The sequence below is a fragment of the Echiichthys vipera genome (genome assembly GCF_963691815.1).
Source record: "Echiichthys vipera genome assembly, chromosome: 5".
Classification (NCBI taxonomy): domain Eukaryota; kingdom Metazoa; phylum Chordata; class Actinopteri; order Perciformes; family Trachinidae; genus Echiichthys; species Echiichthys vipera.
This window is the reverse complement of record NC_139830.1, coordinates 13025033-13041650: the sequence shown is the minus strand read 5'-3', so window position 1 is coordinate 13041650 and position 16618 is coordinate 13025033. Positions and strand designations below refer to the sequence as shown.

The window sequence follows — 16618 nt, the reverse complement described above, 5'->3', positions numbered from 1 at the left end:
GCAAAGACTACTTTCACCTAGGTGTAAATATACAGTACACTTTTTTTATTACTATCAATTTTTTGGCAGCTTTTCAAGCCTTTATTATATAGAACAAACAGGAAATAGGGTGGGAGAGAGAGGGGGAGACCATCAGTAAGGGCGGCAGGTCAGAGTCGAACCTGCGGCCGCTGCCTCAAGGACCTTCAGCCTCTTTACATGGGGCGATTTTTCTAACCACTCAGCCACCGGCCAACCCAATCCTGGCTCATTTCACCTATTTGGGCCATTACAAATTAGGTTGAAGTGGTGATAACCAGTGGAGACATGAGACAATGACCCACCATAATGTGTCACAAGAAGACATTACTTCATATTAAGGGCTCATAAGCCAAGAAGGTTGAAAAAAACCACTGGGTTATCTGACACCTGAGATTATATCAGGTATCAAAGCCGGCAGGGAGAAACAGAAGGGGTTGAATGTTACTGTCTTTCACACAGAAAATTGCAATTGTGTTGTGTTGTGTCTGTGGCTTAAGCTTATTTCACACTGGCGTAACTTTTAGAGATCTGCACTGCTGTTCAAACTACTGAACATTTTTTGGTCTTGTGTCCCGCAGAGGATGCTCTCCCATGCAGAGCAACAAAGTGCTATCATCGCACTGCATGTCCTCACAATGGGTCATTCAGTAGCACCCCTGAGGGAAGAATGAGTAGGAATTTGGATAGAGTATTTGCTTCTAGTCTGTGTTTAACACAGTGTTATTGACATTATGAGATGCAGGGGGTGGAAGAGTGAGAAATAAAGTAAAGGAGAAAAGACAAAGACAAAATCACAGAGACTGACGAGTGAGGCAGTGAAGACATATCCATAAGTAAACAATCAATCATACATAATCGATGCTTTCTCATCCTGTCTATAGATTTCTTCCTTTTTCTTTCTGTCTGTCTCTTTCACCCTCTCTCATCAACACCTTGAGCCCCTGTCTCTCTCATGATGCATTTGTTGTGTTTTTCTTATCCATTTGGGGCCTTTTTGTTTTTTTAGATTTTTTTCTCTTTACTTTACTCTACTCTACTTTCACTCATCCCTTTCTTTCTTTCTTTGTTTGTTTCTTTCTTTCTTTCTTTCTTTCTTAATGGCAAACTTCCCAGCAGGTCACACCTGCAACTCCTCAGATGCCAAAATGACAGGCAACGTTGGCAACATATATACACAAATGCACTCACAAACGTGCCTGCATTTATCACAACCTGGAAATATTACTACTACTATACTGTCTAAATATTTCTAGAACATTCTCCTTATTTCTGCTGAGGTTGTCTCACTAAACATCTCAGCTCCGACTGAATTATACTGTCTGAGATTAAATATCAGATTTACATAAATGAAGAGACTTTCTCACTGATGAAAAAAAATATGCAGTGTTTTATCACCAAATTTCTAATTGCCCCTTCAGGATGTAATATGTTTCGTTAGCTCACCAGTACAATCACAGAAAATTATATTTGCTCTGTCTAGCATAATTAGCATAAGCAATTAGATTTGAATAATTTTCCAGTTAGCACAGAAACTGGTGACTTCTAAGTGTTGAATACTCAATACTGAATTTTCTAGAATAGCTGGATGGATGCAAGGATCACTAATAGAGGACAGTTTTCACTTATACCAGCTCAAAAAAGATACATCTAAGAGATTTTACGTGTTAGAAGTGACAGTGAGCTCCACACATGCAGTTTTGCAATGGTGGAGTGATCTTTTTTAACACCCAGTGAGGTCTGTCTTCACCTGTTTCTGCTTGGTGTCTTAGCGACACGCTTTGCGTCAAAGCCGGCAGCGAAGCACAGCAGGGGTTGAATGTTACTCTTTCACACAGAAAACTGGTATTGTGTCAAGGCTGAACACGTTGCTCAAAATAAGTCTTTTGTAATAGCTGTACCACAAAAAAAACCTTTAGGCTACAGTAACTGCACACGTGGCTTCTTAAGTGTTTCAAAGTCAGACCACTTATGTTGGATGGAAAACATGGTGAGCAGTCTTTCAGTATCAGAATCAGAATCCAAAATACTTAAATAATCCCAGGGGGAAATTGTTTACATCCCCAAAAATGTTGATTTTACATTGGTTAACTTTAATTCCAATGGTCGCTGTTTCAGATTAGGCGATTCAATTCTTGATATGACTACGTCCCTGACCAATCAAAGCTTGGCAACTTCCACAATGCATGTGATGTTATTGGGAAGGAGGTGCTAGGAACCGACTTCCAGGAACAATGCTGCGTTCATGTGGTGTCAGAATAATTAGAAAAATGAGTTCCCAGCTCAGAGAATTCATCTCCTCAAGTCGGCACAACATCAAAAAAAACTTGGTAAACAACTTATTATGCAGAAACATGAGAGACATGCAATGTAATTACATTTAATTTGTAAAATGGTATTAGATTGTAACATTTAGTTGCTGTCCACATAGAGTGACCTAGATTAGTAAGAAGTTAAGCAATATTTTAGTGGTTTTAAGTAATGGTTTGTGACAAAATCACTAATATAAAGTTCACACTCATCATAAATACTGTAAACAGCTATCTATGTGCTGTTTAATGCTCTCAGCATTACAAAACATCTTCTTTGTAGCGCCCATGTTGTTTCCATATTACAACTTAAAGTTGTACACACCAAAGACTTCCCAACTTGGGAAATGTTTCACCTAGCAGCACCAACAACATTGACGTGACGAAACAAATAAATCCTGGTACACAGCTTTCAAAGGGATGGAGAGGAGATGGATTGCTTATGATTGACACTAGGCTGGAACTCAGCCACTTATAATGTATGATAATTGATTCCTCCCAGTCCTGCCCTATTTTGAAGCAACAAGCCTCCAACCACAAAAATACCAAAGCTGCACTGGTGACCCCCCTGCATATTGTGCAGTATAGCAGAGCTTTGCACTCCTTGGCCCTCAATTCAAAATATTACAGCCTATAGGGTCTTGTGAGCTGTAAGGACTTTGAACCAATGCAACAAACATACAAAAAAGTACACACAGATGTTTGCCAATCAACATTTACAATATGAAAGTGTGTGGGTGATTGTTGCCACAAGAGGATGGCTTTAGAAGAAGTCCTCAGGGTAAATGTATACATTTATCACTGCGCAAAGTGTGTGTGTGCATGTGTGCGTGCGTGCGTGCGTGCGTGCGTGCGTGCGTGTGTGCGTGCGGTAAGGGGAGCAATGAATGTCTACAGTATGTGTGTGTGTGTCATCATAAAACAGGTAATAAATCACAGTCTATAGAGCTCAACAGTGACCACCCTCTGGTTTCGGAAGTGATTTTCCCCATTAATTTACTTTATTGACATTTCAGAAAATCCTTATATAAAGAGTTTAAAGTCTGCAACCAAGACAACAGACAACAAGATGAATCGTGATGATAAAACATTTGATTCAGCGCAAAAACAGATTCGGAGGATAGAAAAGGTACAACACTCAACAAAAAAACAATCATAGAGTTAAGTTGACGCAGTTTACTACCCGTATTCACGGTGCGGTCAACATATCCATGGTAACAGTGAGCTCTACCAATCAGCAATGTTACTGTCATACTTTTTGTGGGTAGTGTAGTACTTTTGATGTCACAAATAAAACATGTTTTTCTTGTGTGGCTTCTACAGAAGCACACACCGGTCGTTGCACAATCTCATAGCTTGTGGTAAGTCTGCCTCTGATGGTTCAGACTAATAATCAAAATCCTGATTTAGAATATGAATGGGATTTTCACTTCCGGAACCAAACTGTTGAGCTCTTCTTTATCAATATAACTGTTTTTAATAGCATCCTGGTTCTCTCTTTCTCTCTGTCTACACATGTCTAAGAGCCCAGGGCTGTTGCCATGGTTTTCAGCCCACGCTCAACCTGCTGTCGCTGCTTTTTGTCTCATTAGAGCACACTGGATTTTAAGTGTATGCATACACAGACACGCACACTCTCTCACTCACTCACTCACTCACTCACTCACTCACTCACACACACACACAAACTCTGTCTCTCTCGCTCTCTCTCTCTTTCTCTCTCTCTCTCTCTCTCTCTCTCTTTCTCTCTCTCTCTCTCTCTCTCTCAGTATTCAATTAACATCAGCCCGTCGCTTCCAATATTGGAAATGCTATTTGCATAATAGTACAGTATGCCAGTGTTGTAGGCCAACGCACTACCTTAAACAGAACTTTTACAAACTAATTCTACATACTGAGGCCTGGGGCAATTGCCTTTCCATTTTGTTCATTCAATGTATAAATAGAAACTGGAACTCATTTGTGAGTGATTACAAATTTTCACTCAAGCCAGAAGTTTGAAGACTCGCTGTATTACAGCAAAGTTCAGCCAGTGGAATATTTTTTGGTTACAGGAATGCTAAAAGCACTCAACAAAGGTATCTTTGATGCAACTTTATAATATATGTCTGATGTCAACCCCTTTTCTAAGAGTTTGAACTGGTCTACAGTATGTGAGCAGTGCAAAGTAGAAGTCTTCTCAGTCGTTCTCTCTCTCTCCAAGACAACAAAACAGCATTTCATTACCAGGGAAAGTGGATGTTGACTCAGTTTGACTGGAGTCTTTTTCGACTCCAGTCAATGGACAAGCTCCCCGACAGACTGTGCTGTGACAACAAGCAGCAACTGTGTGACTTCCAACTTAAGCAAAAAAGATTATCTTCCAGACTCCTTTCCATTGTTTGTCTCTGTACATTCATGGAGCGCCGTGGACGAAATACAAATCTTCATTCAAGTTAGTAACCTTGGTTGACTAAAGCATTCATGCCTTTGGTTCAGATAATTGCATCTTGAGCAAGTCTACTTCTATTTGCCTCTGTCGGATCCATTGACTTTGCTTGCATACATGTTGATCCAAAATGTAGCTGTGCATTGTTTGGAATTTGGTTCTTGTGGCATACTATGCCTAAGTAGTAGTATCCAAAAAAAGAGATTTTCCATGATAAAGATCACAATTAAAAGTATTGTGAGTATATCAACGTGTGAGCTGGTCAGATGTGTACATGAACTGATGAAGGCTCTTGGATGAGAGGTGAAACGTCTTCCTAGACAAATAACCAAGTCCAGTTGCCTTTGACTGAAATTCCTTTGGGGATACCGATGACCTGGACAAATGAGAACATTCACAGGCTTATCTGAATTAGTAGAAGTGAGTAGATAATATCTGATGAGTGAATGAACTATAGTGTTTGGCAAATGTTAATTTGTGTTATTTCCCTTTGACCTTAGTCATGCTGTGCTTGAGTACAGAGTGGAGTCATGCATTTCAACTTCAGCGTCGTTATATCAGGGTGCCAATTTGGATTGTTCTGTAATTACTGTAGTGAGACTGGTTTAGCTCGGGGAAAATATGGTCCCAGATTTTGTAATGGCAAAATAATAATACGATCTGAAGCTGTACTGCCAATAGGTCACTTTAGTAATTAATATCTTAGTTCAATAATATCATGCCACCCGACCCCAGCCCACCCACTCTCTAGCTACCATGGCAACCTGGCAATGATTCTAGATGAGCATCTGCTGCTTACAACCATACATACACAAACCATCGGCAGTGCACCAACCAAACCTGACAACATTAATTAGCTGGACAGACAACAGGAGTGGGGAAAAAACTCATGGCACACACAGACAGACAGTTACCATCTGACAGTGCGTAAAAAAAAAATGTAAGCTGCTCTGCATGTCAGTTAACATCCAAAACCTAAGTGTTGACAGGAAAACAGCTATACATGCACAAGCTCTGCTGTCAAAACCCCCAAAAAACAAAAAGCAAACACAAAAGACATTGTCCGAAGGATTGTGCAATCACATTTAAGTCAAGGTAGTTGAAGCAGAGCAACACATCAATAACTGCTTATTTGTGCCAGCACACAACGTTATCTGCAGTAGACTATTGCAACCAAAAAGGATAATGCAGGCAAAACACTGGTAGGGTCTGCTTTTTGCTAATCCTATGCAGTCACTATTCGTGGAGGAAAGAAAAAAAAGTAATACTTGTTCTAAGTTAAAACATTGCATGTTATGATGCAATAATGCATTTTATAGTTGTTGAGTATCTATTATTAATGGCTTTTAGATTTGGAAAGAGGGGAGGCTTAGCTTGCACAGCAGATGAAATCTCTCAATAACACAAGATCATGTGAGAATTGCAGGGTCAGATGTCACACGAAAATCCATCTTGTCAGGCTCTAATGCCTTTGTGATCAGATCGAAAGTGAGCCAGCCAATCAGCGTACTGTGAGGACAACAAGGGCAACTCCTAAAGTGATTAGTGTAAATGCCGCAGTAGCATCGGTTTTATCAGAAGTGGAGATTATTTTTTTCATTGAGATACGAGAACGCCACCGAAAGCTTTTCTTAAAGGAAAAGATGTTTTCTCTTTTCGCCTGATTGACTTGGTGAGAGTTTGATAGACAGATGGTTCATCCAATCACCTGCTATATATGTTTTGAAAGTGCCTGCCCTTTCCCAATGAGTTTCCAAATGACATTCTTAGATGGTTCTGCAAATGAACCATCCGTCCGCCCCGCGTCAGGTTAGGGAGAGGCCTCCACAATGTGATGATCAGCATTGGTTACTGCAATTTTCAGACTTGGCACGCCACTTGACAGTCATGCTTTATATTTATCATTGTTATATAAGTAACATGGAGTTACGCAGAAAAATAATTCATACAATACAATTCATGGAGGGTTTAAAGTGAAGCTTTATGAGTATGAGTGCTTTTTTTGACAAACTATAATTTGAACGGAAAGTATTAGCCAGTGCTCAGCGACAATAGCTCATCTTTGAACAGCCTCAGCCGAATGGAGGTCAAAGTTGACCATGACAACAGCAAAACTCATTAAGCCAAATGTCAGAACTGTCTCACACACAGACACAGTGGTGCTAAACTGTGTGAGTGTGTGTGTGAGATAGAGAGAGAGAGAGAGATGGATATAAGGCCTGTGTCCATGCGTGTACCCAACTGTGTAACTATGTGAGTGATCGGTCCACTTTACACGCCTGCCATTCAATAACACGCACACATGCAGCAGAACAGCCCACATCTGCTTACCTTGGCAGCAAGTTCACTTTTACTCATCGTTCGATGCCACACTTCATTACACGCTTTCTCTATTTCTCATGACAGTCTCTTACCCTTTTCCGGTTTCTCATTTCTCCCCACATCTAGATCCTCTTGTTTCTTACACTTCCTTCCTCTCTCTTTAGGTCTTGCTGCTGCATATTCTCTTATATTATATATATATATATATAATATATATTCTCTATATCTCTTCTCTGCACATTTAATCATTAAGCTTAAAAAATATAAAATCACTGCGAATGGAAATAAACATTTTCAGCTTAAAGTCATAACATTACAAAAGTATTATAAACAACGACATTATTCCATTGTCTTCCAGTGTTCATCATTCCGTAGCCTCAAACTCGAAAGTGACTGAAGATCAACAAAATCCACTAACTTTAGAAATATCCTCACTTCCTCAACTGTCTGCAAAAATAACTCATACACAGACATACACACTCCCCCTCTTTCTCACACTCACATTCACCCACACATACTCTGTCCAGGCTAGTTTAGGCATCCAGAGTGTATTACAAATGTTGCCAACTTTTCTGATTTCCCTTGGGCTTCAGGCAACAGACCCTGATTGAATATGTGACAGGGGGACAGAAACAAAACTGTCAAGGCAGACAAGAGATAAGGCACAAAAATATTCAATAGGGACTGATGGAGAGAAACAAAGAGGCAGGCAGAGAGGAGAGGAAGAGAAGAGAAGAGAGGTAAAACAAATTAAGGAAAAGGAGACAGTTCTCAGAGTTAGTCAGGATGACTGTTTTTATTGAATTCACGTAGCAAAAAGTGTTGGCCAGACAGCAATCGAGTCATTCTTAAACTAACTAAAAGATGTTTCCTAATGAAGAAAAATTACAGTTCAAATCATTTACAGCAATATTTATTTTCCATATGACAGTTTCATTTTTTTAGGATGTCAACTTCAGCAATGTGTCTTGATTTTCAGGGCCTGTTCAAACTTATTCCATCACAGTTTGTCATTGAGAAAATGTCCTTCTTGGAAAATACATCCAAAGCAATGGACTAGCAATGTAACAGAAATTGTTGCAAAAACTTCACAACACTGTGGTTTAAGACTTCCCCCATGGACACACGTGATCAAACGCAGTGGTGGAGGCAACACGCGGGGAAATATCCAATTCAATTTGTTTTCATTACTGGATAAATTCACTTCCAATCAATGGAAGTGTCGAGTAGATAAGTAAAGAACAAGGGGGGTTAGATTGGCCAGATAAAGGTAGTAATTAGCCATGGCTTTGACAATGACAGAGTAGAAACAGGGAAGAGAAAGATTTCACCAAGGGAAATAAAATTACTTTTCCACTTAAGGCACGGCTCACTGTCTCATACTGAGTGCAGATATTGTGATCAGCGTGTCCCCAGTGGAAACTGAAGCACAACACCTCCCATGATCTACCTACTAAAGCCTAATTGGAAACATTTTATGTCTCTCGTGGGCAAAAGGCATAGCATTGAACTCCCATTCGAATAAGTTTGCATTTTTTTCAGATGTTGACTTTGTAAATAAATTACTTTGCTGACACTGAAAACAGAAATCCCAAGGAAAGCTCAAATTAGCATTGCAAAAAAAATACCACATCTAAACACAAAGAGATAGATATACTGTCAAGACTCGGTTCTGTCAGTACCCTCCTCTCTTCCTTTTTGTTTGAGTTCTTCTTCTTTTCATTCGCTGTACACGGTATACTAGGATTGTGTTGTGGACGGCATGAACACTCACTGTAAAGTGGACCTTGTATTTACATTTGAATTCATGACTGACTGTCTTCATACCTAGTGTGAGTTTGGCATGGAGCTTGAATTATGACTGACTTTTGTGCATGTTGAATGATTATCCTTTTTATACATTCATTTGTAGCCGTTTACAGCAGATTCACTCCTCTTGGCTCTACCAATAGAGGTACTGTGAAATTAGGAGGAGTAAAGAGGGAGATGAGGAATGAAAATAACTTGAGATGGAGGAGTAGAGAATGAAACAGAAGGAGGGTACAGAGGAAGAAAGATGGATGAGTGCGGATAACAGACATTATTCCCTTCCAGCTGGGGTCTTTGTCTGGACCCAGTCAACTATGAGAGTAACACATGTATTTTAGAAGACACACAAACACATACATTGGTGCGCTGATTTCAAACCAGGCATTACGACCAAACCTTAAATGGCAACAGAGAAGGAAGGAAAAACAAAAACTACAGTGGAGCAACGAATTCAGGTCAACCAAATGAAAAGAGAAGAACTGAGCAATTGGGATGAAGAAGAAATTAAAAATTAAAGAAACTGCAAAAGGAACAACACAGTAAGCAAAAGACAACAAACGCATGACGGAAACACCAGGAGTGGAGATGTTAACGATAACTAAATCCACAGAGATAAGGCAGGATTGAGAAAGACAGAGAGAGCGAGGATAAAGTGACACAGATATGATCTCTGGGGGGAGAGATACCATGACTGACAGAGGGAGAAAGGGAAGGATCAAAAAAGACACAGAAGTGTTTTGTAACTGTGTGTGTTGGCGAGATGGAGGAATAAGAAGACCAATAATGCTTGAGGTAAAAAAGTGAGTAGAGCAGTGGAAAAAGAAACACAAGGAGAGAGAGACAGAGGAATGATGTCAGGGGGAAAAGAGTTAGAGAGAGAGACAGAGGCTGTAGATTCTGCCTATTCCTCCTGGTCTGGCCTCATCACTTTTTATTGCTTCACACATAAAAGTGTCATCTCTGATATTCAGCACAGAGGACATTGTAATATCACCTGCTGAGGTAATACACCACCAATGTAACATTACTCTCTCTCTCTCCACCCTTCCTCCCTCCCTCTTATTTCTTCTTCATCTTAATCACCATGGTGGCCTTTTGGTCTCTCGCTCCCCAATCCTCTCTTCGTCTCTGCTTTTCGTAACCCTCTCTCTAAAATTTTCTTTCCTCCGAGCACTCCGTCTATTTCTATGTTTCTACTTTTAAGGACCACTAAACCAAATTAAAATCATTTAAGTGGACGTACCAGCCTGGGGAGTTAAGTAACGCCGATATTTGGCAAAGCCATTTCTATTTCAAACCAGCCAAATTAATCAAAATTCAATATTCAATCTGATGCTTTATGTACATTGAGAGAGTCATTTGTCACTAGAGAGGAGGAATGTTACTGTGACTCCTCCAAACCCACCTTAATATTGTGCCAATGACACCTAAACAACACTGATAATTGAAAATCAAACATAGGCAATATATTATATACACTATAAATATATATTCAGCTATAAAAAAAAATCACAAATCACACAAACACCACACACTCTTCTCTACACACATATGGCCGTTAATGGACAATCTTGTGTAACCTAATGATGGGCCGGAGGCTTAGAAACAGCAGTCAGAGCTATTCCCTGCTTTACACGATGGTAATAATTATGCTGGTTGGTCTGCACACACACACACACACACACACCACTAGCCTGTCTGTTTGGCAGCAGGGATTAGCAAGGAGAGGTGCAGCTAATGCCCGTTAACGAGACATCCAGCTTATCGCCCACAGAATCGTGTGTGTGTGTGTGTGTGTGTGTGTGTGTGTGTGTGTGTGTGTGTGTGTGTGTGTGTGTGTGTGTGTGTGTGTGTGTGTGTAAGAGAGAGAGACAAGGAGAGAAAGTACTGGATGGATCCACAGTAGCTGCATGTTATTCTGGACTTTAATGACATTCACAAAACTCATTGGTACCACGTCTCAACCAGCGCTCATCTCCTTTTTCCCCCTCTCCCTCCTTCTCTCTGTGTTTCTCAAACTTCAAATGAATTGTGCTTTCGGAGAGTATGCTGTGTGTCCTCTATGTGTCCTAATTAACAATGTTAGCATACTCTGGTCTCTGGGTAGCAATGTTTTTGCTGTGCCAGCCGATCTCTATGGCCAGACTGTATCCCTGGAGTTTGTGCATGTTTAAGACTATTTTGCTTGGTGGTAGTTTTCAAATAAAAACTGTATGCTGCATTGGAAAAGAGTCTGTATCACTTTAGGACAAGTGGCTTAAAAATTGCATTGAACTATTTTGTATTTGCAGGAGTAAACTTATATATTTCCGGTTCTTGTCTGGAGATAATGTTTGATGACGCTGAGGATGTTTGCAGTTTTCTGAAACACCATTACTTTCATTTTGTTTGTGTTTGTAGTAATTCTTGCGCAATAACAGGTTTTGCTGCACTTCTGCTGTTGAGATAGGAAATCTGCATTGAGAGGATGTTTTATTAATGAGTCCCCAGAACGCCGAGGTGATACAGATGATTCATTGATATACACTAAATGTTGAATAATGTGTAGCACAGACTAGTTTTATCTCTTCTAACCTCAGCTCTGGTTAAAGGCGTTTATTATCCATTTTAACGCAGAATTGATTAAAATTTCCACCATGATCTCTATGACTTTCCCCATTAGCTCAAAGCATGCAGTTGTAGGGACAGATTTGTGTGCCAAATAACTTTTGAAATCAATTGAATCAAGGGCTCTGTATTCCTTGGTATTTTTTTCTTTTCGATGACGCATTAAATAGGTCTAGGTCTAGTGTTTTATTATGGCAGTAGCTAGGCTGTCTCTGTACTCCATTAATTTAGAGAGCAAGTAGCTGTAGATCTTCAATGTTTAGTGTTTTTGGAGGAGATTCATATGTACTATATTCATATTTCACTACTAATGCGGCAATTTGCAGTATATAAAATACATTAACACTTCCTACATTAACATTTTACATATTTAATGACTTTTTTATATTGTTATTAAACTTTGCCTCTGAGCAGTCACCTGTGACATGTTAATGTTTCTATCTAAATTGAAGGAATCTGCTTCTGCCTCTCCAATCAGTCAAATTGAAATTTAGAAACTGTTCTCATTTTTATTAAGGGGACACAGATGGAGGCATGTGTATAGTACACAAGTAAACATCCTGATATTTCTCTCGCAAACTTTCTGTCACACACACTATCTCAATCTATCTCTGTCTCTATCATTTTTTTCTCTCCGTCTCCTGCGTTGGTATGGTAACAAGCTGTGCGGGATCTGTGATGCGGCACACATCACACGCGTCTCACTGAGCTCCCCGAAAGAGAGGGAAAGTGAGGGAGACAGAGACAAATTGGTGGTGGGGTTTTGGTGTATGTGCTTGCTGGAGTCAGGGGAGGATATCATTGACTTCTAACTTTAAGCTTCATCTAGTTGAAGAAAAGTGCTTTCCGTTTGGGTGATGAATAGTTGTTAAAAATATAGATTGAATGGCCTGCACAGAATTGAAATGAAGTCAAGTTAAGTTATGTTGTAACCTAAGTATCAATGTCATCAGTTTTAAACAGTTGCAAAGGTAATGAAAAGTGAATTTTCACTGCGGTGCTCGCCTGGGCTGATGCTAAACCTGGCCAACAGCTGCAGATTGCTGTCTGTCAACAGCATATAAATACAATCATATTGTCTGACAATTTCATAAAGTCACTCCACAAAAGCTAAATTTGATTATAGAGTAAGCTCGTTAGTCAGACTTCTGCATGTTAAGTGTTTTCTGATTATGGTAGGTTACACTGATTAACTTTATCTTGAAAGCTACCACCATGCTTATTTTTAACGTTAAATTGCGCTCGGTATGAAATAAAGCTGAAGCTGTTCATTGGATCCCTTGGGAACATTAAATGCCCAATAAAGGAGAATCTGTGGCTCATCATAACACAAAAAAACACCACTCCAGAATAGTGGAAGGCAGTTAAACATATGCAGCACTAGCACCATCAGTCTATCTATTCGTACTGTGCCAAAGCACGAATCACGGCTAAAGTCTTATTTGTTTGACCAGTATGAGTACAACTGTTCCGCACCCAGGCACGGCACGCTGCCCAGCCTTAGTTGAGAGAGGTGAGCTTTAGTAAAGCACGGATGCACATGTATCAGCATGAGCACAAGCACGAGCATTGACGGCGGTCCTGATGTTTATATACGACTGCTACCAGCGACGTATATATTAAAAAGATGTTGCAAAATGTTTCGTGGTGGTCTGATGCGGAGGTGTTTACTTCAGATTTGGTCTGATGAAAACATTCAAAAAGTCAATCAAGCTAAAGCACAGCACGGATCATCTGGGCCAAGTGTGAGTGTGCCCGAAGTTTCTGTTTCTCTCAAAGTCCCGAACAAAAAGTACAGTCGCTGACAGCTCATCCATTCAGTTTTTCCAACAACTTTCCCAAAGGGGATTTGAATTGACAGGCAATGGGGACCTTTTGTTTGTTTTACTTTTGTTTCTGAGGTTTCATCACATTGGTAAAATAAAGGATGAGCCACTAAAAGGCTGAGGAGCCCATCATTATGCCCAAAGTACATACAGTAAAAGACAGCTGCCTGAGAAGCAGGCAAATGCCATTGCATGACAATCTGGAAGCCTCTACAGCAGTTTTTGTAAAAGGTGCATTTTTCATGCATTTACTTCATTTTTGCGTTTACTTTGCTTTGCATATGATCCAACAATGTGTCTTTGGGTTTAAATGCTTGTGGTGAATTTCACAAAAATATCTATATAACAGGGGCAAGCTACTTTAGAAAAAACATAACACTGTATGTGTATGTGTATGGGCAGACTATAATGATTGAGCTTTCTGAATGACGACACACTTCTCGTGTCTCCAAAAAACATCCATCGTTTTTCTCTGTTCATTTGGAATTGAACAAAAATGATCAGAAGCCAGTGTAAGTCCATTTCCTCAATATATTTGTGAGAGTCAGCCAAGGCAACCCATTTTCAGTTAATATTTCATTTAATCATATGACCCATTTCTTGCTGTAACCCATTAACACACTCGGCAACTGAACAAATCGCCTGATGTGATGAATGGATAGAAGCATCTGTTTTACTTGGCACGTCAAGATGACCGGACTTCTGAAAAACTGAATAAAAAGACAAAGGAGAACAATTAATCAGATGCTGAGGATTAGCTGATGTCTTTCTCTATGCCTGTGTCATGTAATCCAATTTCTTCAATTGCTCCCATTTTTCTGTGCTGTTCACACAGAGGCAAAAAAAAAAAACAATTTCAAAATATAGTATCTGACAATACGCTCAGTAGCTTACATTTTCCTGTATTCACATCTTTTGTCTCACAAGGAGTCTGCCATTACTCAGAGGCATCACAGTTCATCTTTCTCTTAATTACCTTTGCCTGGTTCAGAGTCGGAGCTAAATTAAGGGCCAATTCATTTCCTGTCCAGGCACTTTGGGAAAATGGCAGGGCAATTCTTTACAGGTAGCCTTTCACACATGTGATGGATGACACACAAGTATATTTCTAAGGAGAGCGAAAGAGGCTGAATAGGTCCTGCTGATTATCGGAATAAAGTACAGAGACACAGGAAGTCAGGTTAGGAAATTGAAACAATTGGGGGAATGAATGAGTATGTAGAGTCCTGACGGAATCTATGTTGTCCTTTATTTGGGCTAACTCAATACCTGTGGGTGAAAATGCACTTAAATGAATGTTCAGAACATTAGCATATCTCAAATATAAAATAGGAAAACAAAGGGGCAACCCTTTAGAATCCTCTGTGGATCATTATAATAACTATAAAAAGGATTATTTTTGGTGTGTGTATGTGTGTGTGTGTGTGTGTGTGTGTGTGTGTGTGTGTGTGTGTGTGTGTGTGTGTGTGTGTGTGTGTGTGTGTGTGTGTGTGTGTGTGTGTGTGTGTGTGCGTGTGTGAGTGTGAGTGTGTGTTTGTGTGTTGAGCCACTAGGCTGACGTAACAGTCTGTTTAATCCCACAGTGTAAATCTCAGAAAATGAGCAGCAAAATGCAGAAAAGAGAGCTCACAACATTCTAACCACGCAAACAACACAGTTTGTTTCACCAACACAGATTCCTAAACACAGAAATTCAAACAAGGACATATATATTAGTCTGGTTAACCTTTTTTCTGCCTCCCTTTCCTACTATCACTGCCTCTTATGTCTGTCTGTCCCCCCTCCTATCCTCTCTAATTCCCAGCACTTTTCCCATTGGAGTGCTGTAAGAGGATAAGGCCATTCCCTGGGAGGGCAATAAGAGGATGAATATGTGTTTGTAGGTGTGTTTGTGTGTCAGCCCGTACACATGCATTTTTTGCATGTTGCACGTTTGTAGGCCAACTGAGAGCCCATGTGTTTATGTGTATAGTTGTGTATGTGTGAGGACCTGTGTGTCAAAGTGCATTTGTGTGTCTGCATTATGTTGGCTGACCGTGTATGTGTGTGTGTGTGTGTGTGTGTGTGTGTGTGTGTGTGTGTGTGTGTGTGTGTGTGTGTGTGTGTGCGTGTGCGTGTGCGTGTGTGTGTGTGTGTGTGTGTGTGTGTGCCTATATGCCCAGAGGTATGCCCTACATTTGAAAAGACCTCTTAATTCCCTGTCAAGAGACTCTGAGAGTTGTGCATTTGTTCTTCAGTCCTTCTCTCTAACTACAGAGTGATCACTAGCAGTCATTAATCAGTCTCTTTCAGTGAGAACACAGAAAAAAGATGAAGGGGACATGCAGCAGCAGAACTGCTTAAAGCAACATTGCGTAACATGGGTTTTTTTTTTTTTATTTGGCGCACCTACAGATTTAGACTGAAATTCACTTGTACACCACTGTCGTAAATATGGACAGCTGTACACTTGTATTCGTTATGAATACTTTACTTATGATAAAGACCTAGCAAATCGACAACTTTGCTAACACAACCAAACGTCAAGGAAGAGCAACAACACAAGACTTAGCAAGCCAGCTATTATTCTTTTACACACAGTGACGTCACACTCTATCCGCCATTGTGTTGGAGATGCGTGTAAACAGGCTATTGATGGATTGTTTATCACTTTCTAATAACGACATAGTTATTTTCTTTATTGGCACGCAACATAACTAACAAAGCCCTATATCATTGGAAGAATTATCGGCTACAACTGTGAACAGCTGATGTGTTTAATATATTATTCAGCTAACAATAACAACTCATTCTACCACAGTTATGTAGAGATATGACAAAGCCATTAGCCTTCCAAACTGGGAGTGTCTGCTGTATTCCAGGGACTGTCAAGGGGTGAAATCCAGGGCTTGAGACCAATGCCATCCAGTTGTCTCAGGGACAGAAAAATATTGATAGGGGGCGATTATAAATCTTCCCTGGGAAGCATGTTGGGATGAAGAGAATTTCCCACTTGTCTCCAAATGTAAACTGTCAGCACTGGCACACAGTGCGCACTTGGGCGGCACCACACTGCTACAGCCAGGAATTCAACAGTCAGTAAGCTTGCAAGTAAATGTTATTGTGAAAGTTACCAGTTAGCTAATGTGATGTTAACTGTAACGTTACAGTTAACGAGTCGGCAGCTGACGTTAACATTTATCTTACATTAACTACAGCATAAGGAGTCAAAATTCCGCAGCTCAAACAATGTTATTAATGTTAACTACTTACTTAATGTTACTTCTTTTCATTCTCTATGGGACATAACACAAGGGGCT

The 16618-nt window shown here is 40.0% G+C and overlaps 1 protein-coding gene across 1 annotated transcript in view; it reads right to left on the bottom strand.

Annotated features, from left to right (window-relative positions):
* Nucleotides 1–16618, bottom strand: part of grm5b (glutamate receptor, metabotropic 5b) — a gene marked incomplete at its 3' end in the record, with an annotated part of 51977 nt that overhangs the window by 15061 nt on the left and 20298 nt on the right. The window lies entirely within an intron of this gene.